At 41.2% G+C, this 23,946-nt stretch overlaps 1 protein-coding gene and 1 long non-coding RNA gene across 6 annotated transcripts in view; both read right to left on the bottom strand.

The window, feature by feature from the left end:
- LRMDA (leucine rich melanocyte differentiation associated) overlaps nt 1-23,946 on the bottom strand; it is a 1,109,623-nt gene that overhangs the window by 734,285 nt on the left and 351,392 nt on the right. The window lies entirely within an intron of this gene.
- LOC116535309 lies at nt 6,017-23,344 on the bottom strand. The gene is made up of 2 exons (XR_004262152.1): nt 22,313-23,344; nt 6,017-9,363 (listed from the first exon to the last, which is right to left on the bottom strand). It is a non-coding gene; the product is annotated as an uncharacterized LOC116535309 (long non-coding RNA).

The following is a 23,946-nucleotide window of genomic DNA, read 5'->3' as shown; positions in this document are numbered from 1 at the left end:
GAAGCTCTGGACTCTCCCCAGCTATCTGACACTGCCACAACTGTGCCTATGTGTTCACCCCAATCATTTCTTGCCCATCAGCTCTGCTCCTACTTGGGTTCACCTGGGGCAAAGCCAAAGAGAGATGGAATGATCCGATCACATAACTAACCACTTTTGCATGAAAATGGCAAGATATTGGGGAAGAGGTGCAGGGTCAAGATGTATAGAACATATGGCCCCCAAGCATATAGAACATATACCCTTGAATTTCAAAGTCTTATGCTCACTTCTCAAGTAAACAAGCAAACACGGACTACACAGATAATCTGAACTCAAAGGAAAATGTGTGTGAATAATGGAAACAAACAAAATATAGATTCTAGAAGTTCTGTCAATAATCTCCGGCTGGATTCCCACTGCACCATTTAACTATAAATCCATACTCACGAAGAATTGTATCACAGATCATAAATACCTGTTTATATCATGTCACCACGTTCAGAATTGCCCCAGAAAATCATTAACTGGCAAAGAAAGTTTGCGGTTTGGAAGGTGGTGGTAATGAAATGTTCCTCTCTGCATTTCCCACTCATAGTCGAAAGAGCAGAAAGAAATCTCTAAATGTATATATTTTAACACACAATCGTAAATATCTACCACCCTTTCCAAAGACACACTGCACGTGCTAATTTATACCAGGCTGCTAACTTTTTGTTTCATGCTACATTGATGGGCTTGACAGTTTTTCGAAGAGTTTATAACTGCAGCAGTGTTGATGTTATTTAAAGAGAATATTAAATCAAATCCCTTGTCATCGGCATAAAATCTCCTATAGCATCAACAAAAGGCAGCAGTTTTTATTGATTCCCTGATACAAAAGACCTACAAAGCAAACTGATGCCGCTCTGCCAAAATAAAAAAGAAAAATCACAATTAAAGCTCCATAAAAACTATTAGTCATTGTAAAGGTCATCATCGACTTTTAATGGCATCCTAAAGGGAAACAATATGTTTCACTTCAATGTCAAGGGCAAAGGGAAGAAAATCCATAGTGGGCATCACAGAGGGTACAAAAAAGCCTAAAAGAAATACTTGCTGTATCAAAAGGCAACCCTAACAAAGTATAACTCACATCACTCAATTCACTGTCCACAAGCATGATGAGGGAACTTCCAGGGAAAAGCTGATGAAAAATGCACGCCCAGGACCAGATGTGCTCCGTGTTGCTGAATGAGCCAATACAGCAAGTGGATTCGCCAAGTGTCCCAGGCCCAAGGAGGGACGACTGACTATACGGAAGGTAGGAATGGGAGCATGAGCTCCATCTCCATCAGAAATGAGGAATCACTGCCTCTCAGGCCCTCAGCATCCTTACCTGTAAAGGGACTGAACTAGAATCTAATTTATTTGACTTAATAAGCAACAGATTTACTCTAGCATTAACTGTGATTGTTGAAGTAACATCTCTCTGGAGCTTGGTGCCCTTTGTCCTAAAATGAGAGGGGAATCATGTTGAGAAGGATTCTGAGCTGCGTCCAGGCCCAGTGGGATTTAGTAATGTGCCCTAGCGGTCCCAGAGGGGGCACAGCAGCACTTGAGCCAGGTGTTAGCCCTAAAATGTCAAAATCCTATAAAATTCACCCCAAGAATACTATGGGAGGGGCCTAACTTATCATTAATGGATTCATCAGCAAGATGTTGCTATGACCACAACCAAGGCTCTCTACAAAGTCCAGACCTCAGCAAGGGCAGGAGGTGGTGTTTACCCATGAAGGAGAGGAGAGTGTGATGAGAATAACCAGAGAGCCAACCAAGTAAATTCCATCTATGCTTGCTGACACTCTGGGGCCTGGGGACCTCTTTCAAGAATCTCCTTCTAAGAAGGGAAGATACCATTATTCCCACCAAATGCCTTAAATTTATTTATTGGATAAGGAATTCCTAAGGATCTACTCAGTACAAAGAGCTGTACATCCTGGTATGAGGAAGCCGTTGAGAAGGCAGTGGGCGCAGTGGTTAGGAGCTTGGGCCCTGGATCCAGCTCTTTCACTTGGTGGCTGTGTGACCTTGGGCAAGTTAAATAACCTCTCTTAGCTATATTATTCTCATTGGGAAACTGAATACAATAATTCATTCTTTACAGGATATTTGCAAGTTTTAAACAGGTAACCCTGCTAAGGTGTCTATTACAGCATCTGCTTCAACAACTCTATCTCCTGCTCAAGCCCTCCTCTAAGCCCCAGACCCATATAGTCCACCTCTTCCCTTATCCTCACTTAGAGGTTTCAAAAACACACCTCAGTGTGTCTAGAACCCAATTTGTAATTGTCTCTCATACCTGCCACCACCAAAGCAAAAACCAAGCAAACCCCTCTGATCCTCTAAACATTCCCAAGTAAAGGGATATCCCACCATCCACCCATCTATCGGAATGAGTTGTGTGAAACTGCTATTTCTCCATACCAAAAGTGGCAGAATGTTGGTGATTTCATGAGGTTCAACTCAGTGGTTCAAAGCCAGGACCTAGATGTCATCTTTGGCATCTTTCGTTCCTTCAGCTCTGCTATGCTAAGCCCTGCCAACTGGGTGTCCTCAGTCTTCCTGTACACCTTCTCCCTCCCCTGCCACCACCCTGGACTGGGCCTTGCTCTCTCCCACCTGGACAGCTCTGACAACCTTCCAACAGCCCTGCTTTCGCTCCGGCTACCTACCCAGTCCTCCCCGCACACTGTGGCCAGCGTGACTGTCACCCCAGGTCTTTAGCTCACTACTCAGGACACTTGGGTAGCTATGTAGGGTTCTGCTCAGCCTTCCACATCACCCTCTCTACTGTCCTGGCCGCATCATGCCCCACCTGCTCTCTGCACTCCAGCCACACTGGCCCCTTCATGGTTTCTGAATGTGCCAACCTCCTTCCTGCCAGAGACTCTGCTCATGCTGTCTCCTCCACCTGGAGCCATCTTCCCACCCTCTTCTGCCCTCACATCTCAGCTCAAACCTCACTTGGTCAGGCAGGACCCACTTGATGAGAAGGCAACCAGCACAGCTGCACAAGGCTCCATACGTAGAAGGAACCCACGGTTGATTTAACACCCTGCTGCCACCACCCACTGTGAAATTCTCAGTAACTTTTAAAAAAAGATCCCGCATTTTCATTTAGCATTGGACCCTGAAAATTATGTAGCTGGTCCTATCCTCAGGAAAGCGTTCGCTGACCTCCCCGAATGGTTCAAATGCCCTTTCACAAGCCCTCACAGTTCCACGCACCACCTATCAGTCAACATCCTTCCACTGACATGAGTGACTACTGGTTGGTGTACCCTTTGCACTGGAACATGAAGTGCCATGAATCCAGGGTCCATGTCTGTCTTTTGTTTCTGTTTTTGTTTTTGAGATGGAATCTCATTCTGTCACCCAGACTGGAGTGCCATGGCATAGTCTTGGATCACTGCAACCTCCACCTCCCAGGTTCGAGGTGATTCTCCTGCCTCAGCCTCCTGAGTAGCTGGGATTACAGGTGCCCACCACCACACCTGGCTATTTTTTGTATTTTTAGTAGAGACAGGGTTTCACTATGTTGGCCAGGCTGGTCTCAAACTCCTGACCTCAGGTGATCTACCTGCCTAAGCCTCACAACGTGCTGAGATTACAGGTGCACGCCATCACACTTGGCTAATTTTTATATTTTTAGTAGAGACAGGGTTTCACTATGTTGGCCAGACTGGTGTCAAACTCCTGACCTCAGGTGATCTGCCTGCCTCGGCCTCACAAAGTGATGGGATTACAGGCATGAGCCACTATGCCTGGCCCATGTCTACTTTTCACGACCACTCCATCCTTACATGTAGCACACAACAGGCAATCAGCAAAAGTGGGCTGAATAAATGACTTCATTATTACCATTATCATTACTGTTATTACCCTCCAGCACTGAAGCTAAGAGTGCAGCAGGTGAGACACGGAGGGCACACGACACCAAGGTGGCTGATTCTCCCCAAGCGCTACTGACAGGACACACCCAGCTCTCACAAGTGACTATGAAGCTTGCAGGGAAGGTGGTGGGGAAGCTGGAACAGGCTGACTCCCAGAGGATGGCCAGCAGCTAGTGGGCAGAAGCCAGCAAGGGCGGCCCCTCTAGTAGAAGGCACAGGCACAGAGGCACAAGCGTGAGGCTGGGATGGGAACTAATGGCAGGCGGGACATTCTGGCCTTAGGGCTTCTGTGCAGAGCAGAGTTAGTCAAAACTGTGGATGGCCTTGAGCCCAAATTTTCCTTAAATAAATGTGGACATGATCAAAGCAGTGTTCTAAGAAATTAGGGCAGTTCCTCATGAAGCCTTTAAAAAAATGTGAACATTATTATTCAAATAATTGTAGAAAGGATGACTTTCTAACTTATAGTGTCTCTGGCTATGTATAGAAAAGAAAAACAAAGTTTGAGTGCAGGGCACCATCTTCCTTTTTTTTTTTTTGGAGCCATATGTTAAAATGTGCCTACAAAACAGGATTTCATATTATACAGACGCACGAGATGCATGCCCTGCCCTCCAAAGTGCTTTCAAACACAGTGAATATAAATGGTTCTGGGCCACCTTTGACACTCCCCTTGTCAACTGATCAAGTCTTTGGTCATCCCAGCTGACATCTTTCAGCTGGTCCTGTCCCAGAAAGACGCTTCCCAGATGAAAGACAAATGTGCACTTCTCCAGAAGGAAGGGACACCTCATCTGCAGCTCTCCCACACCAAAGAGTGAGGGTGAAAAAGGAGGTGTTTTTTCTATTCGGGGTTGCAGTGTTTTTGCTCAAATTCAACAAGACAAAGGTGAATTTTCCTAAAAAGAAGAAGAATGCCCTTTGACAAATGAATAATTCGCAAATGCCCACCTACTGTGTGCCTCTGTAACAGGAACCCAGTTGAGCAATAAAAATGCTCTTATTGTGATGTACAATAAGATCCAAATATTCAAAAACTGCACTTAACTCATTATTCAGAAATATGTCCATTGCTCAGAAGTGGTAGCTGTGTAATTTCAACTTGCAGACTGCAGGGAAAATGATATGCCTCTGTTTACACACTCCCTATTTAAAATCAACATAAATACAGGTACATTATGTCTTCCATCTATAGCAGATCAAAAAACACCATAATACTGCAAAGCCCCAGCATTATTCTGCCTCATTCCCACAGCCTCTTATATGAATTCTTGTCCTTACATCAGTTTAATCCCCTGCCATTTTCGGCCACTGTTCATCAAGCTGAATGAAAAGCACAATAGCCAGCATTTAATGTGATGGAGCTCCTTTCTCTAACCTGCTGCCTATAAAGTTAAAGTTTGTTGAATGTGCAAAATTCTCTTTACACACATTTGAGATGCAGAAACAACCCTGAGGACAGAAAATACACAAAGATAATAATATGCCATTTGAAGGAGCTAGGCTGCTTGGGGGAAGCACTGAATTTTGGACCCTTTGCCAATGGCTGGATGATGTGGGCCATCCCACCCCATTGCTCACCAGGCGGGCACCAGGCTGCCCAGGCCCATGCCCTGCCTGATTCTCTATGCCTGTGTGCTTGGTCGGAGGGGTCAACTTCTCTTGACAATCCCAGAGAGAAAATGCTGCTTTCCCTCTCTGTGCCGTATCCCTCTGCACACACAAATCCCAGCCATATGCTTACTGCTCACTCCATTTCACATGCTGCTTCTACACACTGGGATACAGAGCCACAACAGCCACAGGACCGACCTCCAGCTAAAGTCACAATGAATTGAGAGGTGAGAACGTATTCTGCGCACTCACCCCCCACAGGGATTCCAGAGCTCAAACAGGCAGAGGCCAGAAGCAGTCTGGGGAAAATTAAATTATATATCAACCTAACCAGAGCAATTTTTATACGACCCTAAAATTTACTGAGTGATGCCTCTACCAGCAGGAATTACCTTCTGAACTGGGGAAAGACAGATGCAGAAAGGAGAGGCATTTTAAGAGCCTGAGACATAGTATAGGAAGAACTGTGGGGTCAAAGAATCCCCAAGGTGGGTTTTTTTGTTTTTTGTTTTTTGGGTTTTTTTTTTTTTGCAATTTCCAGTGTTTAAAATAAATCAACTGTGGGTAAGACATGGAGGCCTAGCACACAACAAACCAACCATGTCCTCTAATCACAGGTGATCAAGGTAGCCTGCAATTTGTAAGGGGTACTCAGGGTTTCTAAGTTGAACCACTTGTCAAGAATGGGGAAAAAAAAGAATCTTAACAGATGATCAACTTTACCCCAATCGGTCACCCAGAATCTTCTGGTGGTACTATGTTGCATTAACAATAGTTTCATGTACTGAGGAGTCTTCACAGAGATGTGTTTAGTGATGATTACACATTGGATGAAAATAATTAATCCTATCAGAATGCTCAAAGTTCCTTCCCAGTTACAGAACATCTCTCCTTACCCAGAGCCATGGACAATGTCAGAACTAGTCCAGATAAATAAACATGAACAATTAAAACAAAGTACATGAGATTTGAATTTTCAAGAACCCTGAGGCATTCCATGGTTTACTCAATGTCAAAGACAAAGCACTATGGACCCTTGAAATCATTTGGATATTTGTCCCCACCCAAATCCCATGTTGAATTATAATCCCCAATGTTGGAGGTGGGGCCTGGTGGGAGGTGTTTGGGTCATAGGCATGGATCCCTCATAGCTTAGTCCTGTCCTCGCAAAAGTGAGAGTCCTCGTGAGATCTGGTGGTTTAAGTGTGTGGCACCCCCTCCACCTCTCCCTCTCTCTCTCTCTCTCTCTCTCTCTGTCTCTCTCTCTCTCTCTCTCCTGCTTTTGCCATGGGACATGCTTGCTCCCACTTGGCCTCCTGCCATAAGTAAAAGCTCCCTGAGGCCTCCATTGAAGCCAAGGAGATGTCAGATGCCATGCTTGTCCAGCCTGCAGAACCATGAGCCAATTAAACCTCTTTTCTTATAAGTTACCCAGTCTCTGGTATTTCTTTAGAGCAAGGCAAGAATGGCCTAACACAACCCCTAATTATAAAATACCAGGTTGTCCTCAAAAATACAATAACAGAGTAGTCTCAAAACTTTTATATTAAAAAATTCCAGTGATGAAAATAGGAACACAAGTCATAAAATCTCTCTGGCTTTGTGCATGGGGAAAAGTGGAACTGCAGAAGAGCCACATACAGAGGTTCATTAAGTAGAAATTGATGGTCATAGAGGCCACACAAGGCATCCCACTTCCAGGAAGGTAACCCATCTAGAGACAGTGACCTCAAAAGTCCCTCCTGTCACAATCTCAGCTGCCCAAAACCTCAGAATCCTGACCCCTTTCCATGGTCCCATCATCCACCAACACCCAAATCCCATTCTACTCATGACTTTCGCTGGCCACCAAGCCAAATTCATTGCCCAACTCAGGTGCCTGGAAATGTCTACTCCATTAGCTTGATTCAGATCTTCTGTTCATACCTCTCATTAAATATCTCACTAACATATTCTAACCTCCAAGGTTCCTTCAGTGCCTATGAAGCCAGAGTCTCCACATCTTAGACCAGCAGCACACATGAAGCACTCCTCTCAGGCAATGGTGGTCTGGCCTTCAAATTCCTTCAGGGACCTCTCAGATTAATACCTTTACATTCCCCAACCCCTACTCCAAGCCCCAGCTCACTAATTCGCAGTACTTTAGAGCTAAAAGGAACCCTGTTCACTTCACACGTGAGAACACACAAGTCTATGGACTAGATCAGTTGACTCTGGCCTCGCAGAAAATCATCACCACGCAAGCGCTGCAGAAGGCAAGGTCCTTGACTGTGTGGATCTTCTGAGGAGCCTCTGGGAAGAGCACCAGTAAAGGAGTCGTTGGGGTAGAAGGCAGGTTTGCGGGGTACACTGTCTCACACCAGAGTTGTTTGCTTAGGATACACCCAGCCTTTGCCACCTGTCAGCCACCTGCACTTCCTCACCAGTCCTGCCTGAGGCTGAGCAGCATTACCACCATCAGCTCCTCTCAGAATCTGCCATGTAAATGCAGGGACCACCCTTCTCATGCACAGGGAAAATGGCCTTCCCAACATTTAATCTCAACCTCAGAAACTCAAACAGGCTGATACAAAGGACAAGCCATTTTAGAGGCCATCGATCCTCCCTACCAGCAAATGTGGGCTGCTGACAGCCCAAATTCTACGAACAGCCCCTGTCTGCAACAGTGAGCCCCCCTACCCAGAGCGAGCCCCAGGGCTCAGGCCCTGGAATGGTAGCACACAGGTACTGACGCTCTGACCAGGATGCAGCAGGAAAGGAGAGAAGACGAGCTCTCAGCCAGGACTGGGAGGAAAATCGAACCCTTGAAAATTGCAAAGCGGAAGATGCCAAGAGAGATTCTTCACTGTCGCAGCTGCTTACTCCAGAAATCTCTCCTCATTTGGGGATGACATCGGCAGTCCTGATTTTTTGTCACCAGTCACTCTGCGCTTGCTTTAATTATGCAGCACACCAACAGAAATTTTCTTTCTGATCGCATAAATCACATCGCCGTGACACCAGTCTCAATAGGCAGCAGTAGAACAATGTGGTGAGAGCTATTGACTCCATCGCTCAAGTCCACAAGGTGTATCATTTAGCCAAGAGTGATAATTAGACGCAGAATATACTGAAAACTGTCAATACCCATGTCAATAGGAGAACTCCTAGCATCTAACACCCAGTGAATCAATGGTGTTTTTCAGCTATAAAATCAAGAAAATGATAGCTTTCAAATGAATGGTAGAAAGGAAACAGGAGCCTCCTTGGGGAGGAATAAAACAGCTCAATTTTCCCTTACTGAGTGCCTCTCCAACTACCTCACTCAATGGAAAAGGTCACAGAACATTACGGCAAAATATCTCTGAAACAAGATGTACAACAGCACTGGGACATGACACGCTGCCTGGGCACTCCACAAAGGCCTCGCTATCTTTGACTTGACAGGAGCGCCGAATGGGTCAGCAGATGGCAGACCAGAACCGGAGCGGGAAGGAAAGAGTGATTGTGCTGCAAGGGAAAGAGATGTGTCCCACTGAGACAGAAAACAGGCTGTGTGCAGGGGTAAGGGGTGGGCGTCTGAGCCAAACGTACAGGAAATGGGCACTTGGACTCCTTGCTCCTGAAAAGACAGCCTCTTAGCAACGCTCAGTGATGTTTCACAATCAATGCAAGTATTAATAGACAATACTTCTGGGTAACTTGCTAAGTGCCAGTCACTGCTCTAAGGACTCTGCAGGGTCAACTCAGTTCATCCTCATATGAATGCAATATGCAATGCAATAGTATGCCATAGGTAGCATTACTAACCTGTCTCACAAGTGAGGAAACTGTTAATTTGCCCAATGGCACACAGCTAATAAGTGACAGAGCCAGATTACACGCAGGTGGTCTGGATCCATGCTACTCTGACCCACAGTGCCGTGCCGCCTCTTACAGTCACCCAGCAGCACTTGTTACCCCTGCCTCGCGTTGTTACCAAGAACAGGTAGCTAGTGGACCTGGATAAAAGGCTGAATGATACTATGTGCTTCCTCATCTGATCATGAGACCTGTGAAATGTGTCACCATATTATGGCCAAGAGACCTTACACACTCACTTGCAGCCTGAAAACCGCACCACCATCTTCATTTGACAGATAAGTAAATCAAGCCTTTGTGAGGTTTGTTAAAATGCCTCTGATCATACAGCTTGTAGGGCTGAGGCTGGGCTGGCATGCAAATGGGTCCGGCTCTCAGGCTATGTTCGCAAGCACTACACTAAACTGAAGGCTGGCAGGAGGCTCTGCACCTCAAGTGCCAGAACAGCAACTAGTACACTTGGTTAGTCCTCAGTAAATGACAGGAGGATGGGAGGAAGGAGAGAGAGAAAGAGAGAAGAAATCAGAGAGAAAAGGGAGCTAAGAAAAAAAATATATATACACCCACATGCACACACACACACATATCAGGTCAAGACCACAAATAACTTCTCAGTAATTAACAAATCAAGAGAGGGTACACAAGTTTCTACTTCTGGTTTCAGTCCAAGATAGTATTTATTTAACTTATTATTTGTACTCTTTATAGAGGGGCTTTAAGACATTAAATTGGAAGAGTTTTCTTTTTTTAATCAAAAAAGCAGTTAATCTAATTTCAAATAATGTTTTTTAAGCACTTATTATGTGCCAGGGGCTGGGCTTTTCTCTTATTCAATAGTGTTTATTTAATCTTCTTTGTTCTTGAAGCTATTGCTTAAAAAAAAAAAAAACTACCCTTTCTGATGTGATAAAGGAACTCTATCAAAGATATTGCCTTCTGTAAAATAAACCAGCTGTCAGTCCAAGGACAGAATGGCAGCTATATAATTAGCTAATCATTAATGGACATTAGCCAGATGACATTTGCAATGACTTACACAGCTAGGTATGTGGCTACACGCACACACAAGTAAATCCTTCACCCAAAGCTTTATGCTAGACCTGCCTTCCTTACTCAAGTTTTTTTCCCTATCATGTGTGTGTGCATGTGCGCATGTGTGTACGTTTGTGTGTGTTTAGAGATGGGGTCTCTCTCTGTTGCCCAGTCTGAAGTACAGTGGCACAATTACGGCTCACTGCAGCCTCAACCTCCTGGGCTCCAGTTATCCTCCCACCTCAGTCTCTTCAGTAGCTAGGATCGCAGGCACATGCCACCATATGTGGCTAATTTTTTTAATTTTTTGTAGGAATAGGGTCATCCTGCGTTGCCCAAGCTGGTTTTGAACTCCTGAGCTCAAGCAGTCCTCCCACCTCAGCCTGCCTGTGCTGAGATTACAGGCATGAGGCACTGTGCTCAGTCTCTTGTGTTTTTCTGTGTAGCAGGAGAGCGCTCAAGCTGTGTCCCCTGTCAAGGCAAAAAGAAGATTGGGAACACAGCTGTTTAGCCTAGGTGGGTAGCATCATACATAGCACATAAGAGGCTCTCAACAGATCATTTTGACCCAGATCAATCATCATTATCTCTTACCAGTTATAACTGCCTCATAACTGGTCTACCTGCTTCTTCTCTTGCCTTCCTAGAGTCTAAGGCAAAAATTAGATGATGTTTTTCCTCTAAGGAAACCATTTGATGGCTTTCTATCTCTCACTCAGAGTAAATGCCAAAGTACAATGGCTTACAGGGACCCACAGATGTAAATTTCATTCCAACCCATGGGCCTCCTGCTTCCACCCAGCTCATTCATCACAGTCCTGCTCAGGGCTTCTCATTTGCTATTTCCTCCACCTGAAGAGCTCTTCCCTAGATCCTCCTGTGGGAAGCAGATGCATAAAGAGTCAAAAATTATCAACTCAGCCAGGTACAGTGGCTCATGCCTGTACTCCCAACACTATGAGGCCAAGGCCAGCGGATCGCAAGATCAGGAGATCAAGACCATCCTGGCTAACACGGTGAAACCCAGTGTCTACTAAAAATACAAAAATTAGCCGGGCTTGGTAGAACATGCCTGTAGTCCTAGCTACTCTGGAGGCTGAGGCAGAAGAATTGCTTGAACCCGGAAGGTGCAGGTTACAGTGGGCCGAGATCACCACTACACTCCAGCCTGGGCAACAGAGCGAGACTCCATCTCAAAAAAAAAAAAAAAAAAAAAAAAATTATAAACACTTGGAAAAATATAAACAACTAATAGAAGGCACTGGAAAGTTACCAAAAGCAGAAAGAAACTGAAGACAATCCAATGGCCTTGAAAGAAGAGAACCATATTGGGTGATACCTATGTTTAAATGGCTTTTCCTCTTGAGGCCACTCCTGACTCTGCACTGGACACAGAAGCCAGAACTGAAGAAAAAACTGCAGTCACACTGCCTTGAAAAGCCAGAGGTCAGGGATGCCAAGTGGTTGGAGATTATGAAGGGAAATACCAGGACAGAGCGAGTGACAGAGGGAGGAAATCCACATACATCTCCTCACAAATCCTGGGCTTACCCCTGAACAGTAGATGCTTGAGGGAAGTCCAAGTAGTGTGGCAGAAACAAACAGGTGAAAGGCTGAAAAGGCTACCAGATATTACGTAAGGTGTCCATCATAAACAAAGTCGGGGTCTGTAGTTTTAATTCCGACACGGTGAAGGGGCTTGGTAAATATTTTGAACTTTGCATCAAAACCCCTGAAGGAAGACACCTTAAAGTGCAGTTTATGCCTTAGGATTACAATTTTACACTAAGACCTATTGCAAAATTGAAACAGAGCTTCCCTAACAAAGTATACAAACAAACTTTCCCAAGTTCAAGGTAGTCAGCCAGTTTAGGTGCAAAATTTAATCTAGAACAGAAGTCTTAACTTTTCAGAGGAAGATAACAGAATTCAGAATCTCTGTAACAAATTAACACAATGAAAAATACTAGACTTACAAAGAAACATAAAAATGTGACTCATAGTCAAAAGAAAAATCAGGCATCAGAAACAGATTCTGAGATAACCCAAATGTTTGAATAAGAAAACAAGGACTTTAAAAAAGTTATAAATATTTTCAAGAACTTCAAGGAAGGCAAGTCATGATAGGGGAATATCAACAGAAAATTTTAAACTATAAAAAAGCATCAAACAAAATTCTTAATTGAAAGGTAAAATATTTAAAGTGAAAAATTCACTGAATAGTCTTAACAGCAAATGGAAATCTCAAGGGAGAAAAAAGGACCATTCAACTTGAAGAAAGATCAATAATACTTGAGGAGAAATCAAAATATTTATCCAATCTGAAGAATTGAGAGGAGAAAAAAGATTTAGAAAAAAGATTTAAACAAAATAACAGAGACACAGTCAAATATGCAACAATATCAAGTTAATGATCTATGTGTAATCGGGGTGAGAAGAATAAGGCAAAAACAGTATTTGAACAAATAATGGTCAAAACTTCCCCTCTGGGAAGAAAACAACATGCCAATGAAAAAGTTTTCATAAACTCCATTGAGATGGGCAGATCACTTGAGGCCAGGAGTTCAAGACCAGGCTGGCCAACATGATGAAACCCCATTTCTACTAAAAATACAAAAATAAAATAAAAATATCCAGGCACAGTAACTCACATCTGTGATCCCAGCTACTGGAGGGGCTGAGGCAGAAGAATCACTTGAACCCAGGAGGTGGAGGTTGCAGTGAGCCAAGGTCGTACCACTGCACACCAGCCTGGGTGACAGAGCAAGACCCTGTCTCAAAAATAAAAAATAAAAAAAGTTTCTTATAAACTAAAAGCAGAATAGAGATACACAGAAAGCCACAACAAGGCTCTGAAAACCAAAGATAAAAAGGAAATTTTAAAATTATCCAGGGGACAAAGACACATTACATTCAAGGAACAAAATAATTGATGGCTAGAAACAATTGATGTCAAAAGTTAATTAAAAATATCTTTAAAACACTGAAAATAAACTATCAATACAGAGTCCCATGTGCAACAAAAATATCTTTCAAAAATGAAGGCAAAATAATTGTTTTTCATGGTATAAACGCCAAGAAAGTTCATTGTCAGCAGACCTTCACTACCCTAAATCATGCTTCCCTTAACACTTAACAGAAGTGTTCCTTTATGGAAACTTGGATAAACAGAAAGAATAAAGAGTATCTGAAAGGGCAAATATTTATCTAAAAATTATATAAAAGATTATCATTTTTCTAAATCCTTTAAAATATAAATTGAGAGTTTAATACAAACATTATAACAATGCATCACAGAGTTTATTCCGTAGATGCAAAATGTATGACAAAATACACACCGAAAAAATGAGGGAAGGTAAACATACTCAAATTAAACTGGTTGCAAAGTTGATACCTTATATGAAGTTATACAATATTAACTGAGTAGACTGAAAAATTAGCAAAAATGCTAAATAAAAAATAGCTAAAAACTCATAAGAGAAATTAAAATATAATACTAAATAGTATTCAATCTGTTCCAAAAAAAGCAAAAAGAAGAACAGAAAACCTAAAAACAGAGGGAATAGGAAATTTAAGCCCAAATTTAATAGAATAATTTTAAGTCATGCAAATTGTACCTCAAATAAGGCTGCTAAAAATATTGTCAACCTCTAGCAAGACTAGTTAAGAGAAAAAATTCTAAAATAACAATTCAGAAATTTTTTTTTTTAAAAAGGGCTATCATGGCAGAGCCTACACACATTAAAAAGATAACATGGGAACACTATAAATAATTCTATGCCAGTATATTCAAACATTTAGGTAAACAAATTTCTTGAAAAATTAGCTTAACAAAACTAACACAAGAAGAAATAGAAAATTTCAGTAGCCCTATAATTATTAAGGAAATTAAAGTTATAATAATTTTTAAAACTTAATACAAAGAAAATTGACAGACCCAAAGGGTTTCATTGGTTAATTCTATCAAAAACTTAAGAAAAAGAAAAATATCAAAATTACACAAAGTCTTTCAGAGCACAGAGGAAGAAGGAATACTTTCCAATTCATCTTGAGGCCAGTTATATTTAAATCTTACAAAGCTATTACAAGAAAAGAAAATTATCACAAATTTTTATCAGGAATAAAAACTAAAAAGTCCTTAACAAAATATTATCAAATAAGCTGGGCGTGGTGGCTCATTCCTGTAATCCCAGCACTTTGGGAGGCCGAGGCAGGTAGGTCACCTGAGGTCAGGAGTTAGAGACAAGCCTGGCCAATAAGGCAAAACCTTGTCTGTACTAAAAATACAAAAATTAGTCAGGCGTAGTGGCAAGTGCTTGTAATCTCAGCTACTCAGGAAGCTGAGGCAGGAGAATCACTTGGACCCATGAGGCAAAGGTTACAGCGAACCAAGATCACACCGCTGCACTCCAGCCTGGGCGACAAGAGCAAAACTCCATCTCAAAAAAAAAAAATTATAAAATTGTATCCAGAAATATAGAAGAAAGATAATGCATGACAACCAAGTAAAGCTCATCTCAGAACTTCAAGGCAAGTTTAACATTTGAAAATCAACAAATTGCTTTTACCATATTATTAATAACAGAACAAAGGAGAAAATCTATATAATCAATAGAAGCTGGAAAAGCATCAGACAAAAGTCAATATCCATTCACGATAAACTAGGAACATAAGGAATTTCCTCAATCTGATAGAAAGACATGTAAGAACACCTACACCAAAGATAATACATACGGCAAAACAGTAAAAACTTTCCTTCTAATACTGAGAACAAAGCAAAGATGTCTGTTCTCACCTCTTCTATTCATCATTGTACTGGAAGCTCTGGCCAGGGCAATAAGACAAGAGCAAGAAAAAAAACACATAAAATTGGGAAGTAAGAAGTAAACTTTTGATTCCTAGACAGTGTTACAGCTTACATAGAACCTCTTGATGAAGTTAAAAACCAAAAACTAGAAGTAGTAAGTGACTTTAGCAAGGTTACTAGATACAAAGTTAATACACAAAAATCATTATTGCTATGTACTAGAAGCAAAGAACTGGAAAATGAATTTTTTTAAAATTCCATTTATAACAGCATTAAAAATATAAAGTAATAAAAAAAGTAAAGTTATATGAGATCACCACTAAAAAACTACAAAACACCTGAATACATGGAAAGATGCAACACATTTATGTAAATATTAAATAATATTTAATATAGCTGGGACTACAGGTGCATGCTATCATGCCCAGCTAACTTTTGTATTTTTAGTAGAGATGGGGTTTCATCATGTTGGTCAGACTGGTCTCAAACTCCTGACCTCTTGATTAAATAATATTTACATAAATGTATTGCATTCGTCCATGTATTCAGGTGTTTAAAGACTTAATATTAAGATATCAACATTCCACAATTAATAGTTGATACAATCCCAATCAAAACCCCACAGGCTTTTTTTTTTTTTTCTTTTTTTTTGTCTGTGTTTCACTCATGTTACCCAGGCTGGAGTGCAATGGCGCGATCTCGGCTCACCGCAACCTCCGCCTCCTGGGTTCAGGCAATTCTCCTGCCTCAGCCTCCTAAGTAGCTGGGATTACAGGCACGCGCCACCATGCCCAGCTAATTTTTTGTATTTTTAGTAGAGACGGGGTTTCACCATGTTGACCAGGATGGTCTCGATCTCTTGACCTCGTGATCCACCCGCCTCGGCCTCCCAAAGTGCTGGGATTACAGGCGTGAGCCACCGCGCCCGGCCCCCACAGGCTTTTTTAATTGACAAGGTGGTTCTCAATTTATATGGAAAGCCAAAGGACCTAGAACAGACAAAAGACACTTGAAAAGAAACACAAATTTAGAAGACTCATGCTTCTTGATTTCAATGCTTACTATAAAGCTACAGTAATTGAGATGGTGTGGTAGGTAGAAAAATAGGTTAATAGAACAGAGAAGATAATGCAATAATAGACCCACACATTCATGGCCAATTGATTTTTGATAAAGTTTCCAAAATAATTGAATGGGGGAAATATAGTTGAAAATAATAAATGGGGCTGAAACAACTAGATACATATGTGGAAAAACAATGTCAATTCTTTTTCTTTTCTTTCTTTCTTTTTTTTTTTTTTTTTTTTGGAAACATAGTCTCACTCAGTCGCCTAAGCTAGAATGCAGTGGCGCCATCACAGCTCACTGCAACCTTCACCTCCTGATTTCAAGAGATTCTACTGCCTCAGCCTCCCTAACAGCTGGGACTACAGGTGCATGCTACCATGCCCAGCTAATTTTTGTATTTTTAGTAGAGATGGGGTTTCACCATGTTGGTCAGACTGGCCTCAAACTCCTGACCTCATGATCTGCCCACCTTAGCTTCCCAAAGCACTGGAATTACAGGTGCGAGCCACTGCGCCCAGCCAGAATCTCAATTCTTAACTCTCCTATATAAGAATTAATTCAATGTGGATCAAAGACCTAAACATAAAAGCCAAAACTCAAGCTAATAAAACAAAATACAGAATATCTCACAACCTCTAGGAAGGCAAAGATTTCTTAGGATACACAAAGCAGGATTTCTAACAACAACAACAAAAAGCATAAATATTTTTGTTTTTTAACAACAAAAAAAAGGATAAATAGGTACTTATCAAAATGAAATATTCTGCTTATCAAAAGGTACCATTAAAAAAGGGGAGCATTGGGAGGGATAATATAGGGAGAAATGCAAGATATAGTATGCACCTAAAGTAAAATTTAAAAATTTAAAAAAAAATAAAAAGAATTTTAAAAAAGTGAAAGGGCAACTCAAAAACTGGAAGAAAAATTTGAAATAAACATAGATATAGATGTAAATATATCGATATCTGGAAAAGATTTATGACCAGAAATCAATTTTTTTAAATGAGCAAAATACTTGAACAGTTCATTTACAAAAGTTGATATACAAATGGGAGTAAACTCCTGAAAATACATTCAAGCATCATTAGTCATCAGGGAGACACACATTAAAACCTCAGTTGTGATACCGTTTCATCCCCAATAGAATAAATGTAGTCAAAAGTCTGATAGCACTAACTGTTGAAGAGGATGTAGAGTAGCTAGAACACTCAAATATTCCTGGTGGGAGTATAAATGGTACAAGCACAATGAAAAGCTGTTTGCCAGTTTTCATAAATTTAAACCTACAGCTACCCACCCACTCCAGGTCCTAGCAGTTATACTCCTAGCTATTTATCCAAGAGAAATAAAAATCTAGATCCACACAGATTTTCCATGAATGTTCATAGCAGCTTTATCCATAATGACCAAAAACTATAAATAGTCCAAATTCCCATTAACAAGAAAATGAATAAATTATTATAGTCATAAAATAGTTTTATGATAAAAAATAAAGCATATAATTATGTATATATTTATTAAACATCATACAACATCATTTATAAACATCATTGAATAACACACATAAGATCTGTGCATTTCAGTCTATGTAAATTTTGCCTATATTTAAAAAGAAAAGCTAGTTAGGCAAAGTATCAGTCAGGAATAGCTTGATTATGCCGTGGTAACAAATAGCCCCCAAACCACAGTGACTTAAGTAGGAGTCAGCCTGCTGGTCAGCTGCAGCCTACTGCCTGCTTATATAAATAAATGTTGATTGGAACACAGCCATGCCCGTGTGTGTGTGTATTTCCTATGGCTGTTTTCCCACTACAGGGACAGAGTTGAGGACTTGTGACAGAGGCTGTATGGTCCATAAAATAAAAGCCTAAAATATTTTATATCTGGCCCTTTACAAAAAAAGTCTGCTAACCCCTTGCTTAAAAACCATAATGGTTTATTTCTCACTCCTGCTCCATGTTAATCAAGAGTCAGCCGGGAGTTGTGCTCCATGTCATCTGCACTGCAGGACCCAGCTGATGGAGCCAGCTCTATCTGGAATGATCCTAGTTGCTGTGACAGAGGGAAAAGAGCAGCCTCTGAAAGCTCTTTCAGCAACAACTCGGTGATATGGTTCCAAAGTAACATATCACTTTTCTTACAACTCTTGGACCAGAATTATTCATGTGACCCCATTCACACAAGGGGACCAGAAAATACAATCCTACCATTTGTTTATACATGTGCCTGGAAGTAGAGAACTGGGATATTTGCCAAACAGTCCTAATGACTACCACAATTAAACTGAGAATCAATCAGTCCAGGTGTTCATTTCCAACAAACATGCGTAACCCTGCTGAAATATTGCCCTACTGGGTAGAAGTCTGAATCATAAAAATTCCAAAAGTTGCCCCTAACCCTTCCCTTCAGCTCGCTTCTCACTTGTGAGAGCACCCCAGCAAACAACTTTCCTAATGGATCTAGACTGAAACTCTGACTAACCATCACTTTCACAGTGAATATCCTTCAACGGGGCCCTCCTGTCCTCAAGAAAAAGTCAAGCCTCTGTGACCAGACTCTGCCAGTTACTGCAGCCTCCTCTCTCTCTGCCACCAGCTCAATTGTGTCAGGCTCTAATAAGCATAGCTTATAAAGAGTTGGGCACATCCTACTGTTTCTGAATGCTATCCCTTTGCTCCTGTGGTTTTCCCTGTATGGAATACTCTTGCCTATTATTCTCACCCATTAAGATTCAGGACAATCATTCTCTTGTCCACAGAACCTTCCGTGACCACCAGTCTGCTATTGCACCAGATCCAAAGTATCAAACTACCCCAACCACTGCTATCAAACCAGAACCAAAGTACCAAGTCACAGGACTTCACCCCATCAGGTTAAATGACTGCATTTATATATACAAGTTAGTATAGCACTCACCAGGTGCCAGACAGCTTTCTAAGCACTTTTCATATATCAACTCATTTAGTCCTCATAACAACCTACAAGCAGATATTATTACTATTTTTTATTTTACAGATAAGGACACAGAGGCATCTGGACATTAATTAATTTGTATAAGGTCCCACAAGTGATGCAGAGTTGGGCTACAACCCCAGGCTGGCTGGTGGGCTCTGAGGCATACTTTTAAATCACCCTGCCATTAACTACCAAAGGCACACAGGTCTGTCTCCCATTGGGAATGTAAGGTGTTCAATGGTTAAAAAAATACACAAGTACCTCATTTCTTTCTGTAACCCCAAGGCCTGGAACACAGTTATTTAAGCAACAGCAGCTGTTCAACTGGGGTTAGTTCAGATAAAATAAATTAGACCCTGGAATCCCAAAATCAACTTTTCAACTAAACAAAGTCCTCTTGATGAGTGACATTTAGGAAATGGTCAGATCATTACCATATACGCCTTTTTCCTGAATCCCAGCCCTTCCTCCAAGGCTGATGGCAAACCTGGTAATAGAGAGGCAAGAAGGGCCTGAATTATTAGAAAGATCCTTAGAAAATGGGCTACTATAAGTTGGAGCAAGCATAAACAATCATTGTGGAATGTTTAGAAAATCCTGAATAACTGGAAATGTGAGAATTTGACTTCTCTGTGGAGAAAACAGCACAAAGCTTTCTTAAAAGTTTTTCTCCCTCACATAATTATGCTTTAAATTGTTAATAGCTATAATTATGGAAGATGGCATTGTTGTGCTTGTAATTTTTCCTATTTCCCTTGGTATTTATTGATGATAAATGGCTTTATTAAAAAATAATGATAATTACCTTGTTTTGTTGTATATCAACATTGTTTCAGTTTTTCTTTATTACTGCTTATGGAACTTTATGGATTGCCAACATTTAGCTCTTTTATTGGTTTATATTTTCTTGATGTTATAACAAGGGGGTAGAGTTAACAATAATTTTATCCCTTCATTTCCTGACCCCCAACCCCACCCAACTCCTTTAAGAAAGGACTCTAGTGTACTATTCACATGCTGCTACAGGAGGGTATAATTGTTACTACTCAGTAATTAGAAAAATTAGTTGCATATCCAAAAAATCTCCTCTCCTATAGGAGTGGAAAGTTATTGGTTGGGTATGCAGCTAATTGCATACTCAAGGGCCAGTACCTCCCCAAATGGTGGAAAGTGGGATGCTCTGTCCTCACACTGCGCTGCACAGAATTAGCATCCTTAGCTTGGAATGAAGCCCCTTCTGCTGAGACCAGAGTTTTAAACCTGTTACATTAACTGCCAGAGGATCAAATAGGCAAACAGTTTATCTCAGTGTTCCCCAGAAGAAAACCCCCATTTGGTTTAAGAAATATTTGCAAGAACCATTACAACAGAAGTCAACTTCTCCACAGAGGATATCACAGTTCTTAGATAGTTCCTGCCCCAGAATAATTTCCCTTGGACCTGGTTTGAGTTTTCTGTGGAGAGTCAGCCCTTGAAATGCTCAGAAGACTACATATCTTTTTGTTTATCAACAGCCCTCCACTCGAGAATAGACTGTTTCATGTTCTCCACAAAACATAAGCCAAATCAGATGAATCACCCAAATATAAGTTGTCCACGATTCTTTGAAAACTGCATTTGGTTTTCATAAGAAAGTGAAGTCCAAGCCCAGAACCAAGAAGAGGAGCAGCATCAGCTCTTGTGATACTTTATGTTTACATCATCCAGTTGGGAAGGACAGGGATATAAGGAAAAGAACATCACGTTTGGACTCAGACCCCATCTGTCCAACCTGGGGTCATGTTCTTAGCTTCTTTGAATCTCACGTCTCTTTCCACAAAAATGATGTTAGCAACATCTGCAATTCAGGTTTGTTGCAAGGACTCAATGGGTTAAATGTCTGGCACACAATTGCTTACTTTATATCATCTAATTTTCCTTTCTTCTAGACCAGTAGTTCTTGACTGGGAGTGATTCTGCCCTCCACTCGGAGACATTTAGCAGGGTCTGGAGACATTTTTGATAACTTGAGGAGGGCCGTGCAACTGGCACCTAGTGGGTAGCCAAGGACGTGGCTCAGCACCCTACAATGCATGGGACGGCCCCACAACACAGAATTATCCAGCCAAAAATGTCAATAGGGCCAAGCTTAAGAAACCTTATCCTAGGCTAGCGTTAAAATAATTCTTTCATTCTGATTGTTTCTTCTCCACAGCTTCTGCGTTTTTTAAGGAGCAAAGACTGACTGAAAATCTACCTGTTCAAAGCTCTGTGCTAGGCATATCCTTAACCATCTCATATATTTGGTTGCCTGCTGCCATTTTCCCAAAGCCACTTGTGTCTTCAATTATTGTCCATCCCTATGAATATCAAGACTCGGCTTCTCTTTTCTTCTTTATGCTGCTCTCAGAGGTCCTGAAATCAGACACGCTGTGTATCAGAGCAAAGACCCGTATTAATCAACAATTCCAAATATAGCAACAGCAGTTTGAAAATCAAAGAATGGGCCTTGGGGACATCAATATTTGCATGTTCATAATAAATACTTAACTACACATCTGTGCAATGTTCAACATAGTTGGGAGAGAAAAAGAACATTTATGTTGATTTCTGTCAAGTTCCACAACTAAAGCATCTGATGTGCTAAATAAATGTAACCGAATAGTCACAAAGATGATTTTTAATATATTTGTAATATGCACTTATGAATCAGAGACATTCCTGGTTTACTTGGGGATTTTTATAACCATCAATTAGCTTATACACCTACCCTGGGGTCAGTGAAACGAATAATTTTCCAGTTTGTACATTAAACGTCCATTGCTTTCCTATCTGAATCTGCTCATCTCTGCCACTCATACTGACCCTACATGTAACGTTAAAGGTCCAGTTTCATTTTTCATTCTTCTTATTGTATGTTGCACACATGTGTATCTTTCTATGAGCATAAGCCCCTGCTAACTATTTATTGTGGGTTTACAACCTGCCAGGCTCTGCTGTAAGTGCTACGTAGTGGCAATCTCATTTTATTGTCACAAAACCCTACAAAGTCAGATGGCATACCCCACTCCCATTTTACAGGGAAAAAAAAATGTAGACTTACAGAGGTTAAGTAAGTTGGCCAAAGTCACACAGTTAGAAGTGTCTGAATGAGTGTTCACACCCTGGGTGTCTGATTCCAAAATCCATGCTCATCACCCCTAAACTACATTAGGAGGAAACAGACCAGACACCTGGTGAGTGTTCTTTATAAAGAGTTAAGCAGAGGGCACATACTCTTTGACTTACAAATCTACCTCAAAGAAGCTATTGTCCACAAACGCCAGTTCATGTGCAGAAACACAAATACAAAAGTATGTTGACTGTTGCATAATTTGAAAAGAAGATAAGAGTTAGCAACCTAACCAAGGGAAGCAGATCCAGTCTATGGATACAAAGTGGGGAGAATGTAGCAGAGTGTTTTCTTATTCATTATCACTTTCTCTTCTTCATTAGTAAAAGGACTGTGGTTTTATTCTGTATGGCAATGCACCAGGTTAAACACTACTTTCCCTCCCCTGTCCCAGCCAGGAACAGCTATATCTCATAAATGGTTAACAAATAGCTCTCTCTTATACCAGTTTCTGTTGTGTAAATTCTTTTGCTATGGCCAATTTCAAGCCACCAAACTCAAGTCAATGGCTTGCAAAAACTTCAGCAAATGTAACAATTGGCTTTCATAACCTAGGGTGAGCTGGCTTTAGCACATGACTGGCTAGTGATGAGCAATGTAAACAAATTAGTCCCTGCATAAAAATAGGATGGACAACTAGCTGGCTTGTGCCTTTTCTTTTCCTCTCCCCTTCTTCCTCCTTCTGGCTTAAAACTTGGATGATACGACCGGAACTCCAGCAGTTACCTTATATCATGAAGTATCTTAGAAAATGAAAGCCATAGCTAAGGATGACGATACAAACAGAAGAAGGTTTGTGGTCTGTTGACCCCAGGAAGTTAACACAAGAGGCTTGATCTGCTCCCTTTTGTAAAAGAAACTAAAACTCCCATTTTAAGCCACTGCTGTTTTGATTTTCTTTTTCTTTTTTTTTAAGACAGGATCTCACTCTGCAGCCTAGGCTGGAGTGCAATGGCATAATCTTGGCTCACTGCAACCTCCACCTCCCCAGTTCAAGCAATTCTTCTACCTCTGCCTCCTAAGTAGCTGAGACTACATGTATACATCACCATGCCTGGCTAATTTTTGTATTTTTGGGTGGAGACAGAGTTTCACCATGTTGGCCAGGCTGGTCTTGAACTCCTGACCTCAAGTGATCTGCCCACCTCAGCTTCCTAAAGTGCTGGGATTACAGTCATGAGCCACTGCGCCTGGCTATGATTTTGGTTTTCTACTACACACTACTTAAAACAGAGACCTTCAGACTTTGCTTTACATCTCTATTACTTGTATCTGTTATAATAAAAATGTTTTATTACAGTATTATTTACAAAATTTAAAAGGCAAAGAGGGTCAAGGGGTTGGGCCCTTGATTTTGGCAACAGTATCCACAAGTCATGACGGTGGGGGATCTGGGGGAAACTAAGAGAAATGACAGGTCTGACACACAAATCAACACCACGGTAAGTCCTGACAATGAAAGGGACAGACTGGAATCCAACCAAGTTCACCAATTGCCAAAAAGATTTCTGTCCAAATAAGATTCAGGCGCCTCCTGAGATAAGCCTTCGGTGAAACATCCTATA

The sequence above is a fragment of the Sapajus apella genome, unplaced genomic scaffold, assembly GCF_009761245.1.
Source record: "Sapajus apella isolate SASKATOON/1434 unplaced genomic scaffold, GSC_monkey_1.0 scaffold94, whole genome shotgun sequence".
Classification (NCBI taxonomy): Eukaryota; Metazoa; Chordata; class Mammalia; order Primates; family Cebidae; genus Sapajus; species Sapajus apella.
Note: the sequence above shows the minus strand (reverse complement) of the source record. Positions and strands in the feature narration are given on the sequence as shown.